The sequence below is a fragment of the Pongo pygmaeus genome, chromosome 10 (assembly GCF_028885625.2).
Source record: "Pongo pygmaeus isolate AG05252 chromosome 10, NHGRI_mPonPyg2-v2.0_pri, whole genome shotgun sequence".
Lineage (NCBI taxonomy): Eukaryota > Metazoa > Chordata > Mammalia > Primates > Hominidae > Pongo > Pongo pygmaeus.
The window spans coordinates 63,449,891-63,473,017 of NC_072383.2; the positions used below are offsets into that span (position 1 = coordinate 63,449,891).

The 23,127-nt window shown below is 38.5% G+C and overlaps 2 long non-coding RNA genes across 3 annotated transcripts in view; one reads left to right on the forward strand and one right to left on the reverse strand.

The window, feature by feature from the left end:
* Window positions 1–23,127, reverse strand: part of LOC134737591 (uncharacterized) — a 178,820-nt gene that overhangs the window by 138,161 nt on the left and 17,532 nt on the right. The window lies entirely within an intron of this gene.
* On the forward strand, window positions 4,196–20,083 carry LOC134737592 (uncharacterized). Of its 2 annotated transcripts, XR_010122621.1 has the most exons (4): window positions 4,196–4,397; window positions 7,447–7,940; window positions 12,119–12,240; window positions 14,148–20,083. It is a non-coding gene; the product is annotated as an uncharacterized LOC134737592 (long non-coding RNA). The 2 variants fall into 2 exon arrangements; XR_010122620.1 differs by lacking the exon at window positions 12,119–12,240 and having other exon boundaries at window positions 4,213–4,397.

Sequence of the window (23,127 nt, forward strand, 5' to 3'; positions counted from 1 at the left end):
GTAAGACGAGAGAAGAGGTACTTTGCATATGGAACTCAAGGCTTGCGGGGAGTCATCATTCTTTTAGAATAACAAAGTAAAGGACAAATGCTAACTGAAGGTGAATTTTCCCAGTGATAAAAGCATGATTAAATTTTAGAAATTTCCCTTTGAGGCCAAAATTGCCTGGGAGTAGGTTAAAACCATAAGCAGGTAACTTGAAAATTGGTTTTCCAGCTTCCTGTTTGGCTCTCAACATACAATTCTATGTAAGAAGGACTCTGTGAGCCCACTGCAGGGGATGAGTACTGTCAACAGAAAGTCATTCTCATCCTTATAATGTCATGAGCCATTGAGATAGAGACTGTACTACTTGAAAGATAAAGTAGAGCAATCAGTAGCAACACTCTAGCAAGGGCTTACCATATGCTAGGCACTATACACATCATTCCACTTAATTCTCTCAATAACCTTGAAATGTAGCCTTAGAAAGGTAGAGAGATTTATATAAAGTCTCTCAGTTAGTGAATAGACAATCTGAGATTCAACTCCAAATCTGTTTGACATCAAAACTGAAGGCGCTGGCACTATATTACATTAGTGTGGAATGTTTGCCCAATGTTTAGTCCTGATCATGGGAAATGAATTATGGAGCTTTTTAATTCATATGCAGGCAATTTTTTGCTATTCACAGAAGCTATGTTCTACAAAGTTATCATTAACGCTGAATTAGTGAATACTGAAACACTGCTCCTAGAGAAAAGACAGGATTAAGTTCCTGCAAGTTGCTGATCACATTTTTTCTGCCAATCAGTGTATAACTTTGCTTTGTGTGTGTTTCTGTTTAAAGACACCTTATTTAATACATACTGTTGATTCATTAACATTGAACTCATGGCCAAGACCACTGTAACTCATGCCTGAACATAGCTTATCTAATGCACATATTTTCTTCATAAAGTGCATCACAGCCTTCTTGCACTTAGGAATACCAGACATTTGGGGACCATTTAGAGCAGCAAAATCATCAATAAAAAACACAAAAATGCAAAAATTTGACACTAAATAGGTGACGACAATGACATTTCTTTATAGTATGGAAGCTAAAACATTGAAGACAGAGTGTCACCTTGTTTAATCACAGCTGGGAATATGAATGTTGGATGGCTCAATTTTTTTGTCATTCTGCACATGTCTGTGAATAACTGAAAAAGTTCTCAGAGTACTCATTTTAGAATTACAAATACATTTTCGTGAGTAGGTAAATTTGTAATTACAGAATCTATAATATAAATAATGAGGTTTGATGGCTTTCTGACAGTTATTAAGCTAGTCTAGGAAAAAAATCCCACATTTTAGAGGAAAAATGAAACAGTGCTCTTTCAGCCTAAAGGTTTGAATGCGAAAACCAGATAATTGGTAAATACATGTTTTTTTAGGTTTTGCTCATTTAAATTATCTGGATTCAAAGATGCAGTTTTGGTTTATGGCATTGCTCCACACAGAAGAGGGTTTTTACCAAAAGCATTTACCTTTGAAGTTTTAAAATTTTCTTTTTAATTAAGTTCTTACTGAAATTTTTGCCTCCCTAGAGAAGAGTTCATTAAACAAACAATTCTATTAGCCTGTTATTTAATTTTATTTTTAATTATTTTATCACTTCTCCCAAATGACCTAGACACTTGCTCTGCCCATTTCTGTCAAGAGCAGAATCACCAGCCCTATCAACTCTCTCTACACCTTGGGTGGAACACAGATCTTTGAAATCTCATGGAGACCAGCAGACCCAATCTTTTGAAATAATGGAGACTGGAGAAATTAAGTGCAGAATATTCAGTTAACTACTTACCTAACACACACAGTCACTTTCAGAAAACTCTATGAAACATGGAAATCAAGATGCTGAAAACTCAGAGAAGGTATTTACTAAATTTTTCCTTCTCCATACTTTGTCTTTATAACTAGTGATTGGTACTTGACCAATAATGGTGAAGTAACTATGGAGAAGGACATTTTTTGGAAAGGCTTTCCTTTCTTCTGACTGACATGTTGGAGGAACACAATCTTATCTCTGCCTTAAGGCTAATGACAATTTTTTGATCCAGCATTCAAGGTTTTCCATGATTTAGACCCAGTTTTTCTTCCGCTCTTATCTTCCACCACTGCCTCATTCAGAATCTCTTTGCCAGCCAAGTGGGTATTTGATATAGATGAAGAATAAGGCATGAACCATAACCTTTTAGGAGTTTAGGGTTTAGTTAAGAAAATAAGACTAACATACATAAAAATGAACAATGTAAGAGGGTTATGTAATTACGGTTCATTAATATGGCATAAACTGTAGAGTTTATATGAATTTGAGAGAGAATGGATTAGACAGAGAAAGCATTGTGAGCTCAAGATGGTTCTTGAAGAATGGGGAGAATTTCCATAGATCTGGAGGAAGGATGGAGGAGAAGAGGAGAGGAGGATGCAGCTAGGTGAGGGAAATCAAAACAGTGAATTTTTGCAAATAGGAATGCACATAGTGTTGGTGGGACCATAAACAAACCAACATGAATGGCAAAGGCAGTTCATGTTGAAGAGTAGGAGGAAACACATTTGGAGACACAGAAAGGAACTGGGTTGAGGTAGGCAACTTAAAAATAGGCAGAAGCACTGAAATTTGGCGGAGTATAAAATAACCGTTGAAGGTTTTTCAGAAAACGTGGATAAACCATCTGTCACTAAACTACAGACGACTGAAATATACATCGACTGATTTGTTTTTTTACTATGCATATTGGGGTTTCTGTTCAGCATTTGTCCAGCTTTCAACAAATCTTTATTGAATACCTATTAAATGCTGGACAGTATGGAGAGTGATATCACTACAGGGCGGACAAGATCAAAATGGTTTCAATACTCCTGGATCTTATATTTCAGAAGTATTCATTTTCATTATGTTCCTGTCTTTTGGCCCAGATCACTATATCTCAGATGGAAAAGTTTTCAGTAGAAGTGATATCTTCACCATTCTGGGTTTGTAAGTTTCTTTTGTTTAACTTAGCCTTCCGGGAAGTTGATACTTGAAGACACAGCACTGTAATCCAGGAGAAGCCTTCTCCGACTGCTCCAAATTAGTCAGGAGCCTCTCAGCAGTGCCCTTGACACCTTGTGCTTCTCCTTATTTCTAGATAGCATTTAGAAATAGCATAGTCTTGTCATGTCCACTTTCTTGGCATCTGCTATCTACTCCAACTGGATCATGAAGCAGGATATCCCAACATCTCTATAGTACCACCAGAGGTGATCGATAAATGTTGGTTAAATGAAATTAATGAATGGAGGGCATGGATATGACTTTTCTTTACCTGAATATGTTTTTCTCTGGAGCAAGTTTTTGGTAGAGAAAAATAGGGCTAATGTAAGAGAGAAAGATAAGTTCCTTCTTTATATATGCGATAACATTTTTGAAATGTAACTGTGCTTGGCTTTTCTTGTAAGACTAATTGGAATGTGGTAACAGAGCTGGATATCTTGTTTTAAGGTGATTTAAAAATGACAGATCCCATACATTTTTTCATTTCCTTAACAGCTGCAATGTTAGCCTACTCCATAAATCAAAACAGTTGGTTCTATCTTAATGCCATAGGTATTTCAGTAATATAGACTGTTCAATAAATTATTGGGTAGTTATTAGAACGAGGTAAATTTGACTTAACATCTCAATTTGACTTAGGCATCTTCCTGGAACCTTCTTGCTCTGAGGTTTGGATGAAAAACACTTTGGATATCACCGTGAGACTTGCTACTTCCGATTCATTGTCTAGTATTCTCCTTGGCAGCTTTGCAAAACAAATCTTGGAAAGCGCCTAGAGAAAGCCATTCTTTTTAGAAAACTTGGAGTCTTTTGAATTCACGCTGGATGCCAATGACAGTGAATGAAAGTGTTTGTCCTGTTTGTATATTTGCCTGCTGCTTTGCTCATTCACTCGTTATTTATTTTTTTCCAATGGATTATTTATTTATTCAATTTTCAAAACTTAGCAAATATCCTAGATTTCAAAGTATCCTTGTACCCTATGGTTATGGGAATGTGTCAGCCAAACTCTAGGTGGCGCTCCACATCGAACTTAGGAGGCAGGGGAAGGAGCGTGGCAGTGGAGCTCTCAGGATGGCGTCAGAACCACAGAACACCCAGGCTGATCCCGAGACGAGGGAGGGAGCTTCCCGTGTGGGGGCGGAGGGTGGGGCAGAGCAGGATGTGTGCTTGGGTTTCACTTGGAAAAAACATACATGATATTGCAATATAATTTACTTTGAGATTTCAATTTGGAAAATGGCATGGAAATAATCCAGCTTGAACATCGTCCTCCTCACCTCCTGGACTAGGGCGAGGGCCCCTTATATTTCTTCATGGCAATTGTGTCACAGTTGTAAGTATTAAAGTATTTGCTTAATTATTTGTTTGATATCCGCCCTCCTTGGACTGTAAATTTCACAAGGCAAAGACCTGGCTGCATGACTCATAGCTATTTGCCTGCTGCCTATCACAACACCTAGCAAGTGATAGACGGTCAGTAAATATTTGTTTTGTTTGCTTATTTGGCTGCTGCTCCATTCATTTGCTTCACTGGGTTATTCATTTTTTCATTCCTTCGTCTCCACCCTTCCCTTCCTGCTCCACCCTACCCTTATCTTCCATCCCCCACTCCAACTCTCCCAGTCCTCCCAGCCCTCCCATCTACCCCATTCCCCACCCAGTCCCACCCTCATTTATCATAAGTTTTAAAAGTTAAGAAACCTAAAGGGGCCGTAGTGGGTTGGGGCAGAAACTAAATGTATGAAAGCAATCTTTAAATAGTCAGATTCTCAAAATCCGGAGAAAGGGTATTAAAAGGTAAGAAAGCAACAGTTTTGCCAATGCAAAAGGGAAAGCGTGGCCCCCTCAGCGGTCATTTCCCCATGCACTATGGCTTTCCTAAGCAGGTGCTGCACCTCCTGGGTTTTGGCAACTGGATGCAGAAGACCGGCAGAACTCTTTCCTCTGAATGGTCTGGACTGGGGACAATTGGCTGGAATCACAAGTGGCTTCTTTGCTCACTCTAGCGGTACTTCAGCTTTCATAAACGGCCGGTTCCTGGAGCTGTAAGGTTCCAGCACATCGGGGATTTCCCTTTGTTAGATCCTGACCCGCAGAGCTGTGTCCCAAGCCAAAACTGTTGTGTTCACCTCTTAAAAGGCTTTCAACAAAGGAAGGGAGGGAGGGAGGGAGGAAGGGAAAGAAGGAAGGAAGGAAAGAAGGAAAGAAGGAAGGAAGGAAGGAAAACCTTTGGAAAATATCAGTTGTTATTCACAGACACCTAACTTGCCATTTTTAAAAACACATTTTAAAGTTGATGTGAATCGAAAAAAATTTAGTGTGATATTGGCAGTCAGCTCTCTACTGAAATGATGTGAGTGGAAAGACAAGAGTTTGGAAGAATGCGTCCCCCAAAATTCTTACATTGTTACCAACCACAGAAACAAAACATAGTGCTGGAAAGGAATTTCAAGTCATAGATGCCAAACCCCTGATTGTGTAGATAAAAATAATGAGGCTCTGAGGTAAGTGACTTGCTCAAAGCCACTCAATTCAGGAGTTAGAGCCAAAACTCATGACTTCTGGCCAATTCTGGGCCCTTGCCACTCCACAAGCTGCAGTTTTTCTGTTTTAGCTAAAATGAGTTTCAAACAGCCTATCCACCGTAAATGTATTTCTTCAACTCTCATTCTCTTGTATAAGGCCTTACAGGGGACCCAACTTCTAATGTTGAAGGAAAAATATTGCATCTTTTAAAAAATGGTCAAAAGGAAAGGAAACTTGTAGGCATATAAATGTCACATCACCTTGTAAGTAGGAACCCATCATTATTGTGTGGGTAAGAAAGAAATAATTAAAGAAACAAATTTCAGTTAATTCCACATGTAGTGTATGCCTTTGAAAAGCGTCCAAAATATTTTCCAAACATTCTCATATACACTGCACACATCTGTCCTATGTAACCTGAAAATGATTTACCCTTGTGAAATCATTTGCACAAACCTGCCAACCTTATGAATGATTTTGTTTGTCTACTGTCTCAAAATAATTGATCCTACATACATTAAGCTAATTAAAATAGCCAGGCCCTTTCTTTGCAGAAAATCCACAAGCCCTCTTTCAATTATGCTTCTGAGGTCAGGAAAGCAATTCTTATGGAAAAATAGGCTGGAATTTGCTTCAATCTAGTAAGATAAAACATAAGAATGTATTTTTAATACATTGATAAAAAAATCACCAAAATATTAGGTATTTTTAGTCGGTCTCCAACTTACTAAAGGGTCATATTCCAAAAGTTAGTGGATAAATGAGTTGTCTGGAATTTGGAGTGTATTTTCACATAAAAACAATGCTACCCATAGGAGTTAGTTCCCAGGCCACCCTTTAAATGCTATTTAACCCATAGTGTAGCAGCCTATTGTGCACTTCAAAATTATTATTTTAATTTTGTTATTATTAGTTAACTGGCTCAAAAATAACTGATTGATTTAGAGGCTGTTTTAGATGCTGACATCAGGAAAACCATTTTCAATTATAGATACTTGAGATAATAGTTGGAGACTTTTATGTCATTTCTGTAGAAGGCTTTGAGGTACTTTGGAAACTCTAAAAATAGATGATACTTAATTTCATCTGCTTACTTATGACTAAAGGAGGAAACAGAGAGAAAAGCCTTGGCCCCTGCTCAACTTCCACCACTATTAGGAAAAGAAGACAAGAAATGGGATAAAAGGAAAAGAGAAAAGAAGTTAAAATTGTGTGCATGTATGTGCATGCAGAGATTACCTTAGCAGTGAACAATGAGGAAATGAGGAAATTGAGGCACACACAAGAAAGGAGATAGGAAGAGATATTGGTCTGAGACTTCTTTGTGCTGTTCACAAAGTGGTAGTGATGACCTCTAGAAAGTTCAGAAGAGAAAAGGAAAGTTTTAGCAGGTACTCTGTGAACTTATGTTTAGGATATGTAATAAACAGATGTTGTTACTTAGGGACATGAGTTAACTGATTTAAGAATTGGACTCTCAGTTTGAATCCATACACATCTATGGAAGACCTACAGTGTTTCGAGAGCTGGGATATAGGACTAACTGCAAAAATTATCTGGCAATAAACCTTTACCTTGCAGAGATAATAATAGCTAGCATTTTTGACTCATTGTAACTCATTTAATCTTCACCATGACTCTATAAAGTAGGTATTAGTATTATTATTATTATCCCATTGTGTAGATGAGGAAACTAAGACACGGAAAGGATAAGTAATTTGTCTGAAGTCACATGGCTAGTAAGTGTTGGGGCTACCGTGTGAACCCAGGTAGTGTGGGGATAGAACTTGTACTCATAACCGCCGTGCTATACTCTGCCCTAACGTTCTCTGGTCAACATTCTTATCTCTTGTCAGCAAACGCTCGTACCCTGACTCCATCTGGGATTTGGAATGCACTCAGGGAAGTGTCTGCGCATGGAGACTAGAAATGGAAGAGGCTTCCAAGGTCATGCCTTTCAGGCTCCCTTCAAATTCTACAGCTACTGTGAAGAGAGTTGCATTCCCACAGAGAACATGTCAGACTGGAGGAAAATTGTGACAAAAGGTCTCCCCAAAGGCCTCTGAAACTTGGATCTTATCTCATTCCACAAGGCAAAGGCCAGTTTCCTAAATCAAAGAATGAAACAAAGTACATCTTTTTCAAGCATTGTTTTGACATCACTCCCTTTTATACAAACTGGACAGGCACTCCCATTGTCTCTTTAAATAATTTTTAAACACTCCTGAACTTTGGCTTGGAGACCCTCATTTGAAATGATTTTACCACTCTAGACATACTAGCTCATAGTTTTTAACTTCAACCTGGCAAAAAGTTAATATCCCTCATAAAACTCTACCCACTCTCTTCTGTAAGTATCACATAAACCACTCTTCCTGATTATACATGCCCCATCTTGAGCCATATCCATTACTCTGTCAACTTACCCTGGAGGTTAATCTGCTAGTGAGAATTTAAGTGGACTCCTGGGGTGGAGTATTCTACAGTGGATGGAACTTGGATTCTGAAGTCAGTCAGTTCTTGTTCTAATCCCAGTTATTCCATTTACTAGCTGTGTCATGTTGGGCAAGCTATGTAACCTCCCTAAATCATTGTTTCCTCACCTAGAATATGAATACAATATTAATAGTACTGGTATAACAGTTGTTCTGAGAATTAAATAAGATATTGCATATAAAGAACTTAGTTCAGAGTAAACACATTATAAAATTCAACACGTTAGTCCCCATGATTACAATTCTTTTGGAGCACAAAATAATCAGAAATATGTAACAAAGATGGTTGTGAAGAGATGTTTATGTACAATTTTTATAAGAGTAAAAAGTTAGAAACAATTTATGCCCAACCATGGTTGACTATGCAACCAATTAAAAGTCATGTTCTGAATGTTGGGAAATATCAAGATTGTATTAGTGAGTATTAGTATTAGTGAGTATTAGTGAGTATTGGACTGAGAGTCCAATTCTTAAATATGATGCAGAGCATCATATTTGGGAGGGAAAGTATATGCATAGAAAAGAGATTTGAAGAACCTACATCAAAAAGTAGATTATAATTATCTCAACAGAGAAAAGGTATATGGAGTATAGATGGGTACTGGGATTATGAAGATTTTTTAAATGTTTTGTATTTTTCTGTGCATCCTAAATTCTGTACCTTTTATAATTAGGAAAATTACATGCTGTTGAAAAATAATGGATGAAGTTTAGCCTTCTCAGATGATCTCCTTCTGGCTCCAATTAATTCAGACCTCCAGCTTATCCACTTCCTTTATTTCCTTTTTCACTCTCTACAGATTTATGTTTCCTCTGCACAGCTGCAGTTGGTTTCAAATATTTGGCAGAGACTGTAGTTGGTGTTTAGATATATTTATGTGGGTTCTCTCTCCCTCATCAGACTGCATTTCCACGAAAGTATCTTCCCTATATTTTTTCTGTAATTGTACATAGTGGCTTGGAAGCTCTTTGTCCCAAAAGTTAATGGATTGAGGTCATTGTAAACAATGCAAGAAGAAAAACTTGCTTAACTTGTTTCATTATTAACATTAATTGGGAGCTAAGGTTCGCATGTTAGGAATGGAGGGGCTTATAGACTGGTTGGGAATTAGGCCCTGTGCCCGAGGCAATGCTTTGTGTTTACGCAGCTATTTTATTTCCTCCTGGAACATAGGAATACCAAGGCCTCTTGCATTGAGGAAGGGTTACATGACTGGTTCTGACAAGCAAAATGGAAGCAGATGTGGTGTGCACCACTTCCAGACCCCAAATCATTTTACATATTCCTCTATCAATTCTTGCTTCCCCTGCTGTCTGCTGGCTGGATAGTGCCAGGGTGAACTTAAAGCCACAATATGATAGAGCCACAAGATGGAAAGAACCTGGGTCCCTGAGCTTCTGCTTAGAGGAACCACTCAAGAGAATTATCTGAACAGAAACATCTGAAATGAACCGGGTCAGTGAGAAAGATAAGACTCTTACTAAGTAAAAGCATTGAGATTTGAAGGCTATGTATTCTTGTAGTAACCCTATCCCAACTAACAACAGAAAATTATACAAATAGTAAAAGAATTCAAAATAACATATTTTAGTGTCAAACAAATAGAATATAATTTTTGAATTTGCCTAATATTTTACTGTTCTCCCAAATCATTTGCTTCCCTACCTTATTCAATTCCTAAGAAACCTTGATGAGTCTATCTTTGTGTCACAATTTGAGAAACTGGCCTTAGAGTTGTTACATTCTTTGACCTAAGCTAGAACCAAAATTTTCTGACTCCAAATACTGTACTCTTTGCCTTTGGCATAAATACTATAAGAGTGACTAATGACCAGATTATTTATAGAAAAGATGTTTTGCCTAAATTATCTAGGGTGTATTTTTTTGAACATTAGTTCCACCAGCAGGTAATAAATGTCCCAAGAAATAGAGTTCCAAGGCCAAATGAGTTTGGGAAACACTGGGTTAAACAAATGTGACCAGGAGTCGTCTACTTACTGCCAAGCTCTCAGAGCCTTTAACTTACAATTTGGAGGCTCACAGGGAGCCTATGCAGCATATCCCATACACCTGACCACAGGTGACAATGATGGAGCCATCGTCAGGAGCAAAGTGTGCTGAAACATGCCCGAGAAAGGTTTTCTAGATAACAGCTCTCATTCTCCACTGCACCCTGGTTCCACTTTAGTCTATTCACTTCTTAGAGTACATTTCTCAGCTAATGTTGGGAACAACAAAATTCTCTAATAAGCTCATGTAACCAAGATTAAATGGGACTTCCAGGAGTTGTTTTTTTTTTTTTTTTAGACGGAGTCTGAGCCCTGTCACCCAGGCTGGAGTGCAGTGGCACGATCTTGGCTCACTGCAACCTCTGCCTCGCGGGTTCAAGCCATTCTCCTGCCTCAGCCTCCCAAGTAGCTGAGATTACAGACACGTGCCACCATACTCAGCTAATTTTTTGTATTTTTAGGAGAGATGGGGTTTCACCCTGTTGGCCAGGATGGTCTCGATCTCTTGACCTCATGATCTGCCCACTTTGGCCTCCCAAAGTGCTAGGATTACAGGAGTGAGCCACCACGCCTGGACCCAGGAGATTTTTTTTCAATTGCATCTATTTTTGAACTTATCCCAAGTAAGAGCAGGACACATTCATTGCACCTGGAAGGTAGAAAATATAAATAGAAGAAAGAGAGGTGCAAATCAACTCAACCCACTTCTATTCAAACCACTGGCATAGTCAACCTGTGACATTTACTACCACGGGGAGCTGCTGAGGCAGGGTAGAGTTGGATCTGAGGAAGGATTAGATAATATTATGAGCATGACTAACATTTAAAGCTATGTGAGCTAGAACAAAAAAGATACGAGGAAATGAAGTCTCATGTTCCAGGACGTAAATTGATCACATGTGGAAGGAGGGGCAAAAAGGAATTCCCACCTCGCAATCCAGCGTGGGATATTACACAATGAGCCAGGTGCAATAGGCTTGACTTTCCCTCTTTATTTTCCTTTTCCTTTTCTCTGGTACATCTGATTCTGGCTAAACAGGAGGTGGGTATATTAGCCCTGACAAATAGCGATTTGATCCCACAGGGCAACTCCTATTGAAAACCAAGATAACACAAATATTTTCAATTCTTCAAGTTGAACCTAGACTAAGTATTTTGTTTTGTGGGTGATCCCTCTGTTCTTTTATTAAGAGAAGATCATTTTATAAGAGCTAAGAATATTTGCATTCCTAGCATTTAAAATTCTCAACAAACACATTGTTCAAGCAAGTAAAAAGAATAGAACCAAGTAAGGTAAGATCTTCTTAATTAGTTGAGACTCTTGAGCAAGGATGAATCCAGTCTTGAAGTACTGGCTATTTCAAAATACTCATTTTACCTTAAACATACAAATAAAATGTGTTTCTGAGCTGCAGTATTCTGAGCTTGGTGATGATTGAAGGCCCTAGAAGAGGGGATGGCAGATTTTATTGGGCTGGGTGGGTTCTCACCCGCCATCTCTCCATGGGAAATTTTGTAAAAATATTCAACTCTAATGGTTCAGTGAAAAGCATTTGGGCCCCAGGGAATCAACGGGAGCTAAGTTTTATAGAGTGAATCCCATCTGCGACTAGAAGAATTAAGAAACAGAACTATGGGAGACAGGCAACAAGAGGAATAGCAATACCAGCCCCATGGTACAAAAAGTTAGTCTTTCATTGTATAACCAGTGCTATGATTTCCTGCATTAAGATTACAAAAGCAATCAGATCAGAGATTGTGGACTTTTTTCATTATAGGATTTGAGTTGACCCTTTCTTCAACTATGAATTCTTTGGTTGGGGAACAGCCCTGATTTCCAATATGAACCCTAAATATCATTTGCTTCAGGAAGGATTTTTCCTGTTGATACTTAGCAATCTTTCTGAACTTGTGGCAATGGTTGTCTATACAACATTGACTATTCCATTCTCTTATCCCTTCCTCCCTAGCATAGACCACTTCTCATTATAAAACTTTTTTTTTTTTTTTTTTTTTTTTTGAGATGAACTCTTGCTCTGTTGCCCAGGCTGAAGTGCAGTGGCACAATCTCGGCTCACTGCAACCACCGCCTCCCGGGTTCAAGTGATTCTCCCACCTCAGTCTCTCAAGTAGCTGGGATTACAGGTGTGTGCCACCCATGCCAAGGTAATTTTTGTATTTTTAGTAGACACAGGTTTTGCCATGTTGGCCAGGCTGGTCTTGAACTCCAGACCTCAAGTGATTTTCCCGCCTCAGCCTCCCAAAGTGCTGGAATTACAGGCATGTACCACTGCACCTGGCCTATAAAACTTAAAATTCCAAACAGGCATCTAGTTTTCCAGCCTTATCTTGCATCTAGAATTGACTATGTGACTCAGTTCTGGCCATTTCTGGCTTGGAGGATGCTAGGAAATATTTTCCTTTTTGGATAAAAGGAGAGAAATATGGGAGGAGAGTTGTGTTTTCTGTTTGTTTGTTTGCTTGCTTACTTGTTTGTTTTTCTGGCTATCCCTTCTCTGTCTTTGACATAGTGGGGAAAGAATGTGACACTTCATACTGTGGCAATTATTTTGTGACCATGAGATGACAAACTTGAGGATCAAAGGCACCATGGTAGCATTGACAAGATGGAAGGGGAGAAAAATCTTGAGTTCATAATGACATCCCTGAGCCACTACAACAACCCTGGGACCATGAGCCTGTTGATTTCTTGAAGCCACTTTTAGATGGATATTCTGTTACAGCCCAAAGCCTTCTAACTATTAAATACACCCAGTGAAAATGTGGCTATGTGTTCCAATAGAGCACAGAACCCCGAAGAAACACACGGCCTGTGACTTCTGGTCATATCGAAGCACTGATATTCCCTGATGTAGACTGGCATATTTCTCTTGGAAAAAATAGCGAACCAGGACTTCCTTGATGGTTGTCTGAGAATTCATTGGCTAATGTTGGCAGAGCCTAAGGCCATGAGCATGCTCATCATTACTAAGGAGGCAGCAATCCTGGAGGTTGCAATTCAACATGAGAAAGAAAAGGAGGATTTTGCTCCAAATTCCACACAAGGTTTCTTTCCCTCTTGTTCTCATTTCCCACAATCTTACCCTTTTCTTTTTGTCTTATTTTGGCTTCGGAAAACCTCCTTTACCTTTTCATTTTCCAATTCTGATGTTACTTAATTCTTCAATATGGTAAAGCAATAAAAAGAAAGCTGGCTGATAATCTGAGAGCAGTGCCAAAAATGTATGTTTGGAATGTTAGGACTTTATTGAAAAATGCTTTATTGAATAAGCAGAAATTTTGTTAAGCTCCAAAGGAATCTAACCATCTCCCCTCTCCCACCATCACTGCCTAAATTTCACATCCTCTGATAACTAAGTGCCTTCCCAGACTGGCATATCTTCTAGTCTACATATCCTAAATTACAAATCCAATACTATCGAGTGACTGGAAATGGTACAACTCAAAAGGCTAGGAAAAATTCTGCTCTATGGAAACACATTCATTTTTAAAATTTCTTTATTTCAAAAGTTTCCATCCTAATTTCCCTTCTTGAAGAGTTGTCATTATACATGAGCAGGGAATTATGATGTGTGTCATATATTATAACTTAGCTAATTTGAAGATACTTTTTTCTTTTACATCTGTTAGATTTAAAAAAAAAATGTGTTATACTTTAAGTTCTGGAATACATGTGCAGAATGTGCAAGTTTGTTGCACAGGTATACATGTGCCATGGTGGTTTGCTGTGCCCTTCAACCCGACCATCCTGAGTTCAAAGCCCAGAATCAGAGCTGATGAGTAACCAAGGGATTCAGATTTTAGTACTGAAAATAATGTATAGGAAATTCCATTGTTCTGGAGGACAAGAATTTAGCATTCATTGCTGAAATGTGTAAGAGGAAAAAAAGTCTGCCAGAAAAATGCTGTTTGCAATGCTGTGAGGGTCTGCTCTAAATGGTGTTTCTTGTGGGAGGGACTTGGTGTGACGCAGTGTTGTGTGTTTTGGTTTTTGGTTTCCATCTGAAGGCTTTTTTGTTTTTGTTTCTCAGATCGAGGAAAGGAGGTTTGCCTGAAAATGAGCCAGAGTGGTTCTGCCCAGACTTGACGTGCTTCTGGCAGCCGGTGTGTACTGCTTGGTGACTGCTCTTTCATTTCAGGTGGTAATTTACCAAATGCCGCTTTTTTTCTGTATGACACAGGCGTGGCCAAACATAGTCACCACTCAGAATGTTGGGGAAGTTTCTCGTCCCCATCAAACAGAGGGAGCAACCCTTGGTAGTTCAACCATGAAACCTCCATTAGCTGAGAAGTCTAACTGTGATTTATCATTCCCTACCTATAAAGATTGTAAACGAATCAGGAAGCTTTCTGAGTCTCTTAGTCCTCTACTTCCAAGTAGAAGTGGTAAGAATGTCAACCTTCCCTCACAACATTGTAAGAAGGAATGATTGTTTGAATTGATTATAAAAAGATGTTCTGCATTATTCATCATTAGGGAACTGCAAATTAAAATAACAAGGAGATACGGCTACATACCTATTAAGATGGCTAATATCCAAAACACTGACAGTACCAAATAGTAGAGCAACAGGAACCCTCCTTCGTTGCTGGTGAAAACGTAAAATGGTTCGACCACTTTGGAAGACAGTTTGGCAGTTTCTTACAAATCTAAACACACTTTTATCATATCATTCTGCAATCATGCTCCTTGATATTTTCCCAAATGAGTTGAAAACTTAGGTCCACACAGAAACCTGTGCACAAAAGTTTATAGCAGCTTTATTCATAATTGCCAAAACTTAGAAGCCACCAAGGTGTCCGTCAATAGGTGAATGGATAAATAAACTGTAGTATATTAATACAGTGGAATAGTATTGAGCACTTAAAAAAGAAAAAGAGCTATTAAGCCACAAGAAAGACATGGAGGAAGCATAAAGGCATATTACTAAGTGCAAGAAGCCAATCTGAAAAGGCTACAGACTGTATGATTCCAACTATAAGACATTCTGGGGAGGTAAAATTATGCAGACAGTAAAAGGATCAGTGTTTGCCAGGGTTTTGGGAAGATGGAAGGAGGAATTAATAGATGGAACACGGGATTTTTAAGCCAATGGAACTATATTGAATGACACTGAAAGGGTAGCTACTATGACATGATAGATCTGTCAAAGCCCACAGACTATACAACACAAAGAGTGAACCATATGTAAACTGTGGGCTTTGGTCACAAAGAGCGAACTGTAATGTAAACTATGGACTTTGGTTGAAAATGAGGCATCAATATTACTTCTTCAGTTGTAACAAAACATACTGTGACATGTTGGTGGTGGAAGGGGCTGGGTGTGTGTTGGGGGATGGTTATGTGGAAACTGTACTTTCTGCTCAATTTTACTTTGAGCCTAAAACTTGTAAAAAATGAAATTTATTGATTAAAACTAAATAGATTTTAAAATCTAGATAAAAGTTATTATGAAGCAGAAAGTGAATATAATCATATAATTATATAAATTAATAAAAATAATTGTTGAATGCATGCTTTAGGATTAAGTTCAGTTGTACACAACACAAAAAACAACAACAAATGTGGTTTAGACAAGATAGAAGAATATGTTTCTCATGTATGCAAAATAAACCTAGAAGTAGGCAGTCTGGAGTTGGAATGGTGAGTCCACAGAGACCTTGGGGACCAAGGCTTCTGGCTTTGCTGAGACTCCCATCTCAGCATCTGACTCCCATCTCTTGGTCTGATGTAATTGCCAGAATTCCAGCCATTACATCTGCATTCTAAACAGCAGAGAGCGAGGAAGGAGGAAATATTGGCATGCCTCCTCCCTTAAATGCAGACTTACAGGAAGTTTCATATTATTTTTCTGCTTTTATCTTATTGGTCAACAACTTAGACAAATTGTCATATCTACCTGTGAAGGAGTCTAACAATTCTTTACCTATTGAATGTACACAAAATTTAAAAAATCTGCAGAGAGGTCCAGCTAAAAATCAGGGCTCTGTTTCTAAATAAAAAGAAAGAAAGGGATGTTGGAGTAGGCAGCTAGCCATCTGAGACTTTGAGCAACCGTTGCTAAGTTAAAAATACAGTGCTAGAGGCAGAGGATGCAAAAACACATTAGATCAATAGGAGAAATAAACATGCAACACGTGGCTATTATATATGGTGGCAATTTGTTAATGGCACAAGGATTTCAAAAGAGGATGTGAGTATGCCCAGTTGGGGTTGATCAGAGAAGCCCTCCTAGAGGGAAGGATATTTTACAAAGACCTAGAAGGATGGAGAGAATTTGAACGGTAGGAAGTGGTGGAAAAGAAGGCAAACTTGGCACAGGAAATGGCATGAAAGAAAGCAAGTTGTTATTTGATAAAGAGGGCTATGCCTGTTATTGATGCATTTTATAGTCTGCACAGATACAGAAAGTGCCTAGGCAGGAAGAAGTTTATGTCTGTAGTTTGGACATCTACCCTAATGACATCAGTTTCTCTATTCACAATCTGTCCATCATTCCCACGGGTTGGGAGGTGAGGAAGAATTCCATTCAACAACACACACTTAGAGTATCTCAGGCAAAGAGACTTTTTTTCTTTTGTATTTATGATAAAACACCCAAATATGTATCCAAGTGGGATTACCAGCCTGGGTTGGATCCAAGAGACTTTGGTTACTAGAACTATTTCTCATCATAAATCCCCAAACAAGTTGAGTTTTTCACTTCCTCTCCTAATCTGCCATGGAGCACAGCCGAGTTGCTTGAAGTCATCTACTTCTTGGCAGTGGCTACAATTCCAAGATGATGGAACGATTCTTTTCCATATACATCATTATTATTTCTAGTATAAATATTTATCAAGCACTCACTGTGCAATAGAGAAGAGCTCCTGCTTGGTGGTCTTTCCAGCTGAACAAAACAAACATGAGTAGAGGTCGAGGGAAGAGGTGGTAAGAGAACCTCAGCTGGTGGGAAACAATAGGAATTGCTTCGCCACCCCACCTCCTTTTATTCATGTTGGATGTTATTTGGACTTGACTGCCATATTTCAGATATGTAAAATGTGTTTTTATTTGTTTAACATATGCTTTATAGGGCTTACCATGTGCTGTGCACTGTTCTAAGCTCTTTACAAATATTAACATATTCAATCCTCATAGAATCCTGTGAAATAAGTCATTTTATTATCCCCATTTGCAGATGAGGAAACCGAGGCACACAGTAATTTTCCCAAGGTCACTCACTGGGCACAATGACTCTAGAGCAACACTGTTCAGTAGAACTTTCTCTGATGTCAGAAGTGTTCCGTATTTGCGCTGCCCGATAGGGTGACCACTGGATACGTGTAGCTGTTGAGCACTTGAAATGTGGCTTTTATGACTGAGAAAGTGAACTTCTGAAAGTTCAGAAGGCCACACACCTCGCCCTCCCAAAGTGCTGAGATTACAGGCATAAGCCACCACACCCAGGCTGCCTTTCTTTCCTTTCCTCTCCCTTCCTCCCTCCCTCCCTTTTTTTTTTTTTGTTTCTTTGTTTGTTTGTTTGTTTGTTTCTTTCTTTCTTTCTTTCTTTTCTTTCTTTCTTTCTTGCTTGCTTTCCTTCCTTCCTTCCTTCATTTTCTTTCTCTCTCTCTCTTTCTTTCCCTCCCTCCCTCCTCTCTCTCTCTTTCTTTCTTTTTCTTTCTCTTTCTTTTCTTTTTCCTTCCCTTTTCTCCTTCCTTCCTTCCTTCTCTTCTCTTTTTTCTTTCTGTTTCTTTTTTTGAAGGAGCGAGAGCCAAGAATATAGAGATTCTTTTGTAAAACAGTGATCCTTCCTGGTGCATTTGCTGTTTAATTATGATAAACAATGTGAGATATAAGTTTGTAGAAAAATATGAGCAAGTCACTCAGGTGGTGCCATTCTCTATTCCCTGGCTATTAAATAGGACTACAATAAAGCTCTATCTCCAATGCAAGTTTTCTCACAATTAGTAGCAGATGAGGAGGTCAAAGGGGAGAAACCAATGGCTGGTTAGGTCATGCACATTTGGTAGCACAGACCATTGTTAAAAGTGAAAAGCAACATTATAGTATCTGGTGCCTACTTGGGAAAATGAAGAGCAGGACAAGGTCATGTGTGTTATCTTGCTATCATCAAGACTACCACTCCCTCTTTTCTCTCTTTCCCTCCCATCTTAACGCTTCTCTACTTTACTCAGCTTTTGTGGTTAAACTCAAATTCCACTTCTTCCTTGAAAGCTGCCCTCCTGTCTCCATGTGAAAGCATCCTTCCTACAATATGACTATCTTCTTCTGGTACTTAATGGGTTCTATACTATGTAATAGCTAAGTAAGTACAAGTCCTAACTCTCCTACTTACTCTCAACTCTTAAAGGTCTGATTTCTGTTTGTATTAATTTTCTGTAAAACTTCATACAAACCTGGGCAACATAGTGAATGAGATCTTGTCTCTATTGAAAAAAAAAAAAAAAAAAGAATAGCCAGTCGTGGTGGCACACACCTGTGGTCCCAACTACTCATGAGGCTGAGGCGAAAAGATCACTTGAGCCAAAGAGGTTAAGACAGCAGTGAGCCATGTTCACACCACTGCACTTCATTCACCCTCAGCGACTGAGTGAGATGTGCTCACATTCCATAGATTATTTTAACTTTCATCCGTTTCCCTATTTCTAGCATGCACTTCTATGATAGCATTAACAGTATTGTATTGTAAAATTCGATGATCGTATCTCTCCCCAAGACTGTAAGCCCTTTTAGAGTAGCACCTACCTTAAAATAGATGCTCTATAAATGGCAAGCAACTATTTTCTGAATGAATGGTCATTCTCAGAAATTTGTAGTATATGTAGTATGTTTGTCTTTTGTCTAAAACAAAATGGATCCCTCCTCCAATGAAACTTTTCTATATTAGTATTAGATTAAGCATTAGGTAATATCAAACTAACTTCAGCATTTTATAATAGCCCTGCTGTAGAGAAAGACAATGCATAATTGTCCTAGAGAATGAGGCCATTTTCAGCCAGCTGTGGTGGCTCACACCTGTAATCCCATCACTTTGGGAGGCTGAGGCAGGCAGATCACTTGAATTGGGAATTCAAGACCAGCCTGGTCAACATGCCAAAATTCTGTCTGTACTAAAAATACAAAAATTAGCCAGGCATGGTGGTGTATGCCTATAATTCCAGCTACTAGGGAGGCTGAGGCAGGAGAATCACTTGAACCCGGGGTGCAGAGGTTGCAGTTAGCAGAGATCACACCACTGCACTCCAGCCTGGGTGACAGAGTGAGACTCTGTCTCAAAACAAACAAACAAACAAACAAAAAGAGAGAGAGAATGAGAACATTTCTTGCTTAACCTTGCCCAAAGGACATAGGTCATCCAAAGAGGTTTGAATTTTAGGGTACTGCACAGAACCCAGAATAGAAAAGAAGTATGAAAACTGGCAAGACATTGCAATTTTCTACAAGTATGTAAAGCTCAAACTAAAAAAGAACATTTTTGAGAATTTTAAGAAGTATATGAGAAGGATGCTGACATTAGGTTTAGTGAAGGAAGGGGCAGAGATAGACCAAGATCACTTTAGCAACCTATAATTTGGTTTAATTGATCGAGCAGGGAGAAAAAAAAAGGAGAAAAAGAATGAGGAGATCGTGAAATTGACAAATGTAAAATACTGTAACAGAAATTACTGTAGCTTTGCTTTGAGTAGTACTGGAAAAGTTTGTTATACTAGGAAATAGTCATATAAATGGAAAGATGGTTTTTCATGTCTTTTATGACTTGTTGTAAATGATTAATTAAATACTCTGAGTGTTTCATTAAGTATATGCATTCCTTCCAAATTAAAGTGTGCAGAGACTCGTTATAAATAAATTCATTGGGTGAATGAAAGGAGCATTTACTTCTAAAGGAATATTACCGGCAAATTTCATTCTTGACATTGATTAAATAAACTAAATTTATTTTAATGGCAATACAAACAAATTACAAGGCTAATTAGTTTTCTACTTTAGTATTTTTACATTATTTAATGCATTTATAAGTGATCCAACAATTTTAAGAATTTTACTACATAAAAAGCATTTTGTAATAAAATGTGAAAATAAAAGAATGAATAAGACATGGTTCTCGCTTCACTCATTTTCTACTTTCACGCTTCATGGAACAATTTTAAGTGTCTACTATGAGCAAACCCTTTTCCTGAATGTTGCAGGCATTCAAAGGAAAAACGAGACTTGTTTCTTCCCTCTAAAAGCTTGAAATGTCATGGGAAAAACATATGCACAAAATAACTTTAATGTAAGACAAGACTTTGGTAAGTAAGTGCTAAAATAATAGAGGTACAAAGTGCTTGGGGAGTATAAGAAATGGAGGGATTAAGACTGATGGGGAGAGGATCAAGAGAGGCTTCTCGGAGGAGGAAGGGTTTGAGCTTGGCCTTGAGAGATGGCTGGAAATTTAACAGGAGGCTCTGGCGGGGGAGGAGAAGAGAAAGGGCTTGTATGATCTCTGGGTTGCAGGGTTGTTCTGTAGAGGGGTTTTGGTGTTTCTCTGGACAATTTTGAACTGTCACATGGAAGAGATGTGTCACACAGAAAATACACAGAGCAACTAGAAACTGGTCTGAAAATACAGCCATGTGACTTCAGTGAAGAAACCATATCAGGCCTGAAGTGTGGGCAACAACAGTGACAGGTATAATTAGACATTGAGCAGATCAGCGTTTTTTGATTAATAAGCTTGCTCTTCCTATACATTAACTCATGGGCCTGAAAGGAACTTCAGGAAGTTACTTAGGTCACCCCTGACTATGTTTTTTCTTTTTTAATTATTATTATTCTTCCCTTAGCCTCAGCCCTATAATATGAGCTCTTCAGATGCTCAGACCCTTGGGCTCTGCATGAGGACCGATACAACTAATAAAATATAGTAGTGGCAGCAGTTGAAGCCACCTTGTGATACCACTATTTTGTAGCCATATTAATAATATGGTGTGGGAATTGAGGCAAGGGTTTTGTGAGTCTTTCGGGGCTGCCCTTCTTTTAATCAGCCCCTGACAAGTTACAGCTTCTGCTTGGGGTAAAAGCTGATCACAGGACTTATGCACAATGGCTTCCACCGCCTTGCCTTAACAAAGTTTATCCCTATCTGGCTACCAATTAGAAGTCTAAAGTTATAGAATGCTAGCGCTGGAGTAGTTATTAGGATTAATCTAACCCAACCCCTTTGTTTTTCATTTTACAGTGGAGGAAAGAGAATCTTAGGGGAAGTGATATGCCTAAAGTCACACAGTTAATGATTGGCTTACCTGAACTAGAACTAGAATGTAAATCTCTAAGTTTCCTAACTTTCAAATCAGTTTCTTTCTCCTGCAGCACACTGCCTTCTTTATTTGCATCAATAGTGTATGTGTGTATGTGCATTAATATTTCTGAGAGTTTGGCTTAAAGCATTCAGTAGGTGCCCATAGAAGAATATATGTTAAGCCGGAGAAGTAAAATGCATTGGATCAAAACATTCTCACTTGGAAAAAACATTAGAATCCTGGGAATTTCTTGAAATGCAAGAAAGCTCGGCCTCCAGGACTTGCAGTGTAAACACTGTGGCTAATTTGTTGAAGTGAGATGCCATTGATGATTCTCCCTGCCTTGAGAGATGACAGGGCTCCTTCGCAGAACAAAGCCAATTGCTGTAGCAGATTGCTAGGGGAAGGCACATTGCAAAAAGTGATCAGGAAAAGACAAGACATGTTACCGAGACAGATCATTTTTCTTGAAGAGGAGTTAAAAAAAAGACACTAAAAAGGAATTCCTCCCATAAAGTTTGTCTTTCAGAGGGCAACCATTTCTACAACTCCGTTCCTGCCTAAAGAAGCAGGCTGTAACCTGGAGCAAAGCTTGGAGAGGCTAGTACATCAGTTTTACAGAAGCAGTTCTAAGAATAGTGAATATGGATAATACAGACAGCAACCCAGACACTTGATCCATGCATTTGCTACGTAAAAGTTGGACGAGAATAACTTTCAACAAATTTGCTTTCCAGTGACTTGTTATTTTTAAAAATGTATTCTTATTAATAAAAATGATACTTTGATACTGAGTATATAACCAAAGGAAAATAAATCATTCTACCAAAAAGACACATACCCTTGTATGTTTATCACTGCACTATCCACAATAACAAAGACATGGAATCAACCCAGGTGCCCATCACCGGTAGATTGGATTAAGAAAATGTGGCACATATACACCATGAAATGCTACAAAGCCATACAAAAAGAATGAAATCATGTCCTTTGCAGCAACGTGGATGCAGTTGGAGACCATAGTACTAAGTGAATTCACGAAGGAATAGAAAGCCAAATACCACATGTTCTCACTTACATTAGGAGCTAAACATTGAGAACATATGGACATAAAATGGGAGTGATAGACACTAGGGACTACTGGGAGGGGGGCGTGGGTTGAAAAACTACCTATCAGACACTATGTTCACTACCTTGGTGATGGGGGCTGTACTCCAAACCTCAGCATGATGCAATATTCACATGTAACAAACCTGCACGTGTACCCCCTGTATCTAAAATAAAAATTGAAATTAGAAAAAAAAGAGAAGCCAACACCATGAGGTTTTCAGCTCCCCCATAATCTCCATGACCCTCTTTAGTCCTAAATAAACATAAATGTAAGTAAAAATAAATAAATGAAAAATAAAGATGACACTGTTTCTCCCTTTATTTTCTTATCAAAGAAAAATGGCCACAAGCCATTCTGTAGAATAAGCTGCCTTATAAGAGTTTTATCCTTTTGACGTGATTTGATTTGAGGCTGTCCTTCTTTTCACTTGCTTTTAAATTCTATGTACAATAGAATAATTCAATTTCACGGGATATTTTTAAAATTCTTTTTAAAATTCTTGTTTCCATCCATCAGTAGAGTACTTTTCTTCTATTGCTATGAGATAATTTTTATTCTGATTCTACACAAAAATGGCAAATCAGATGTTAGAGCAGAAAGCTACCTTAGCAACC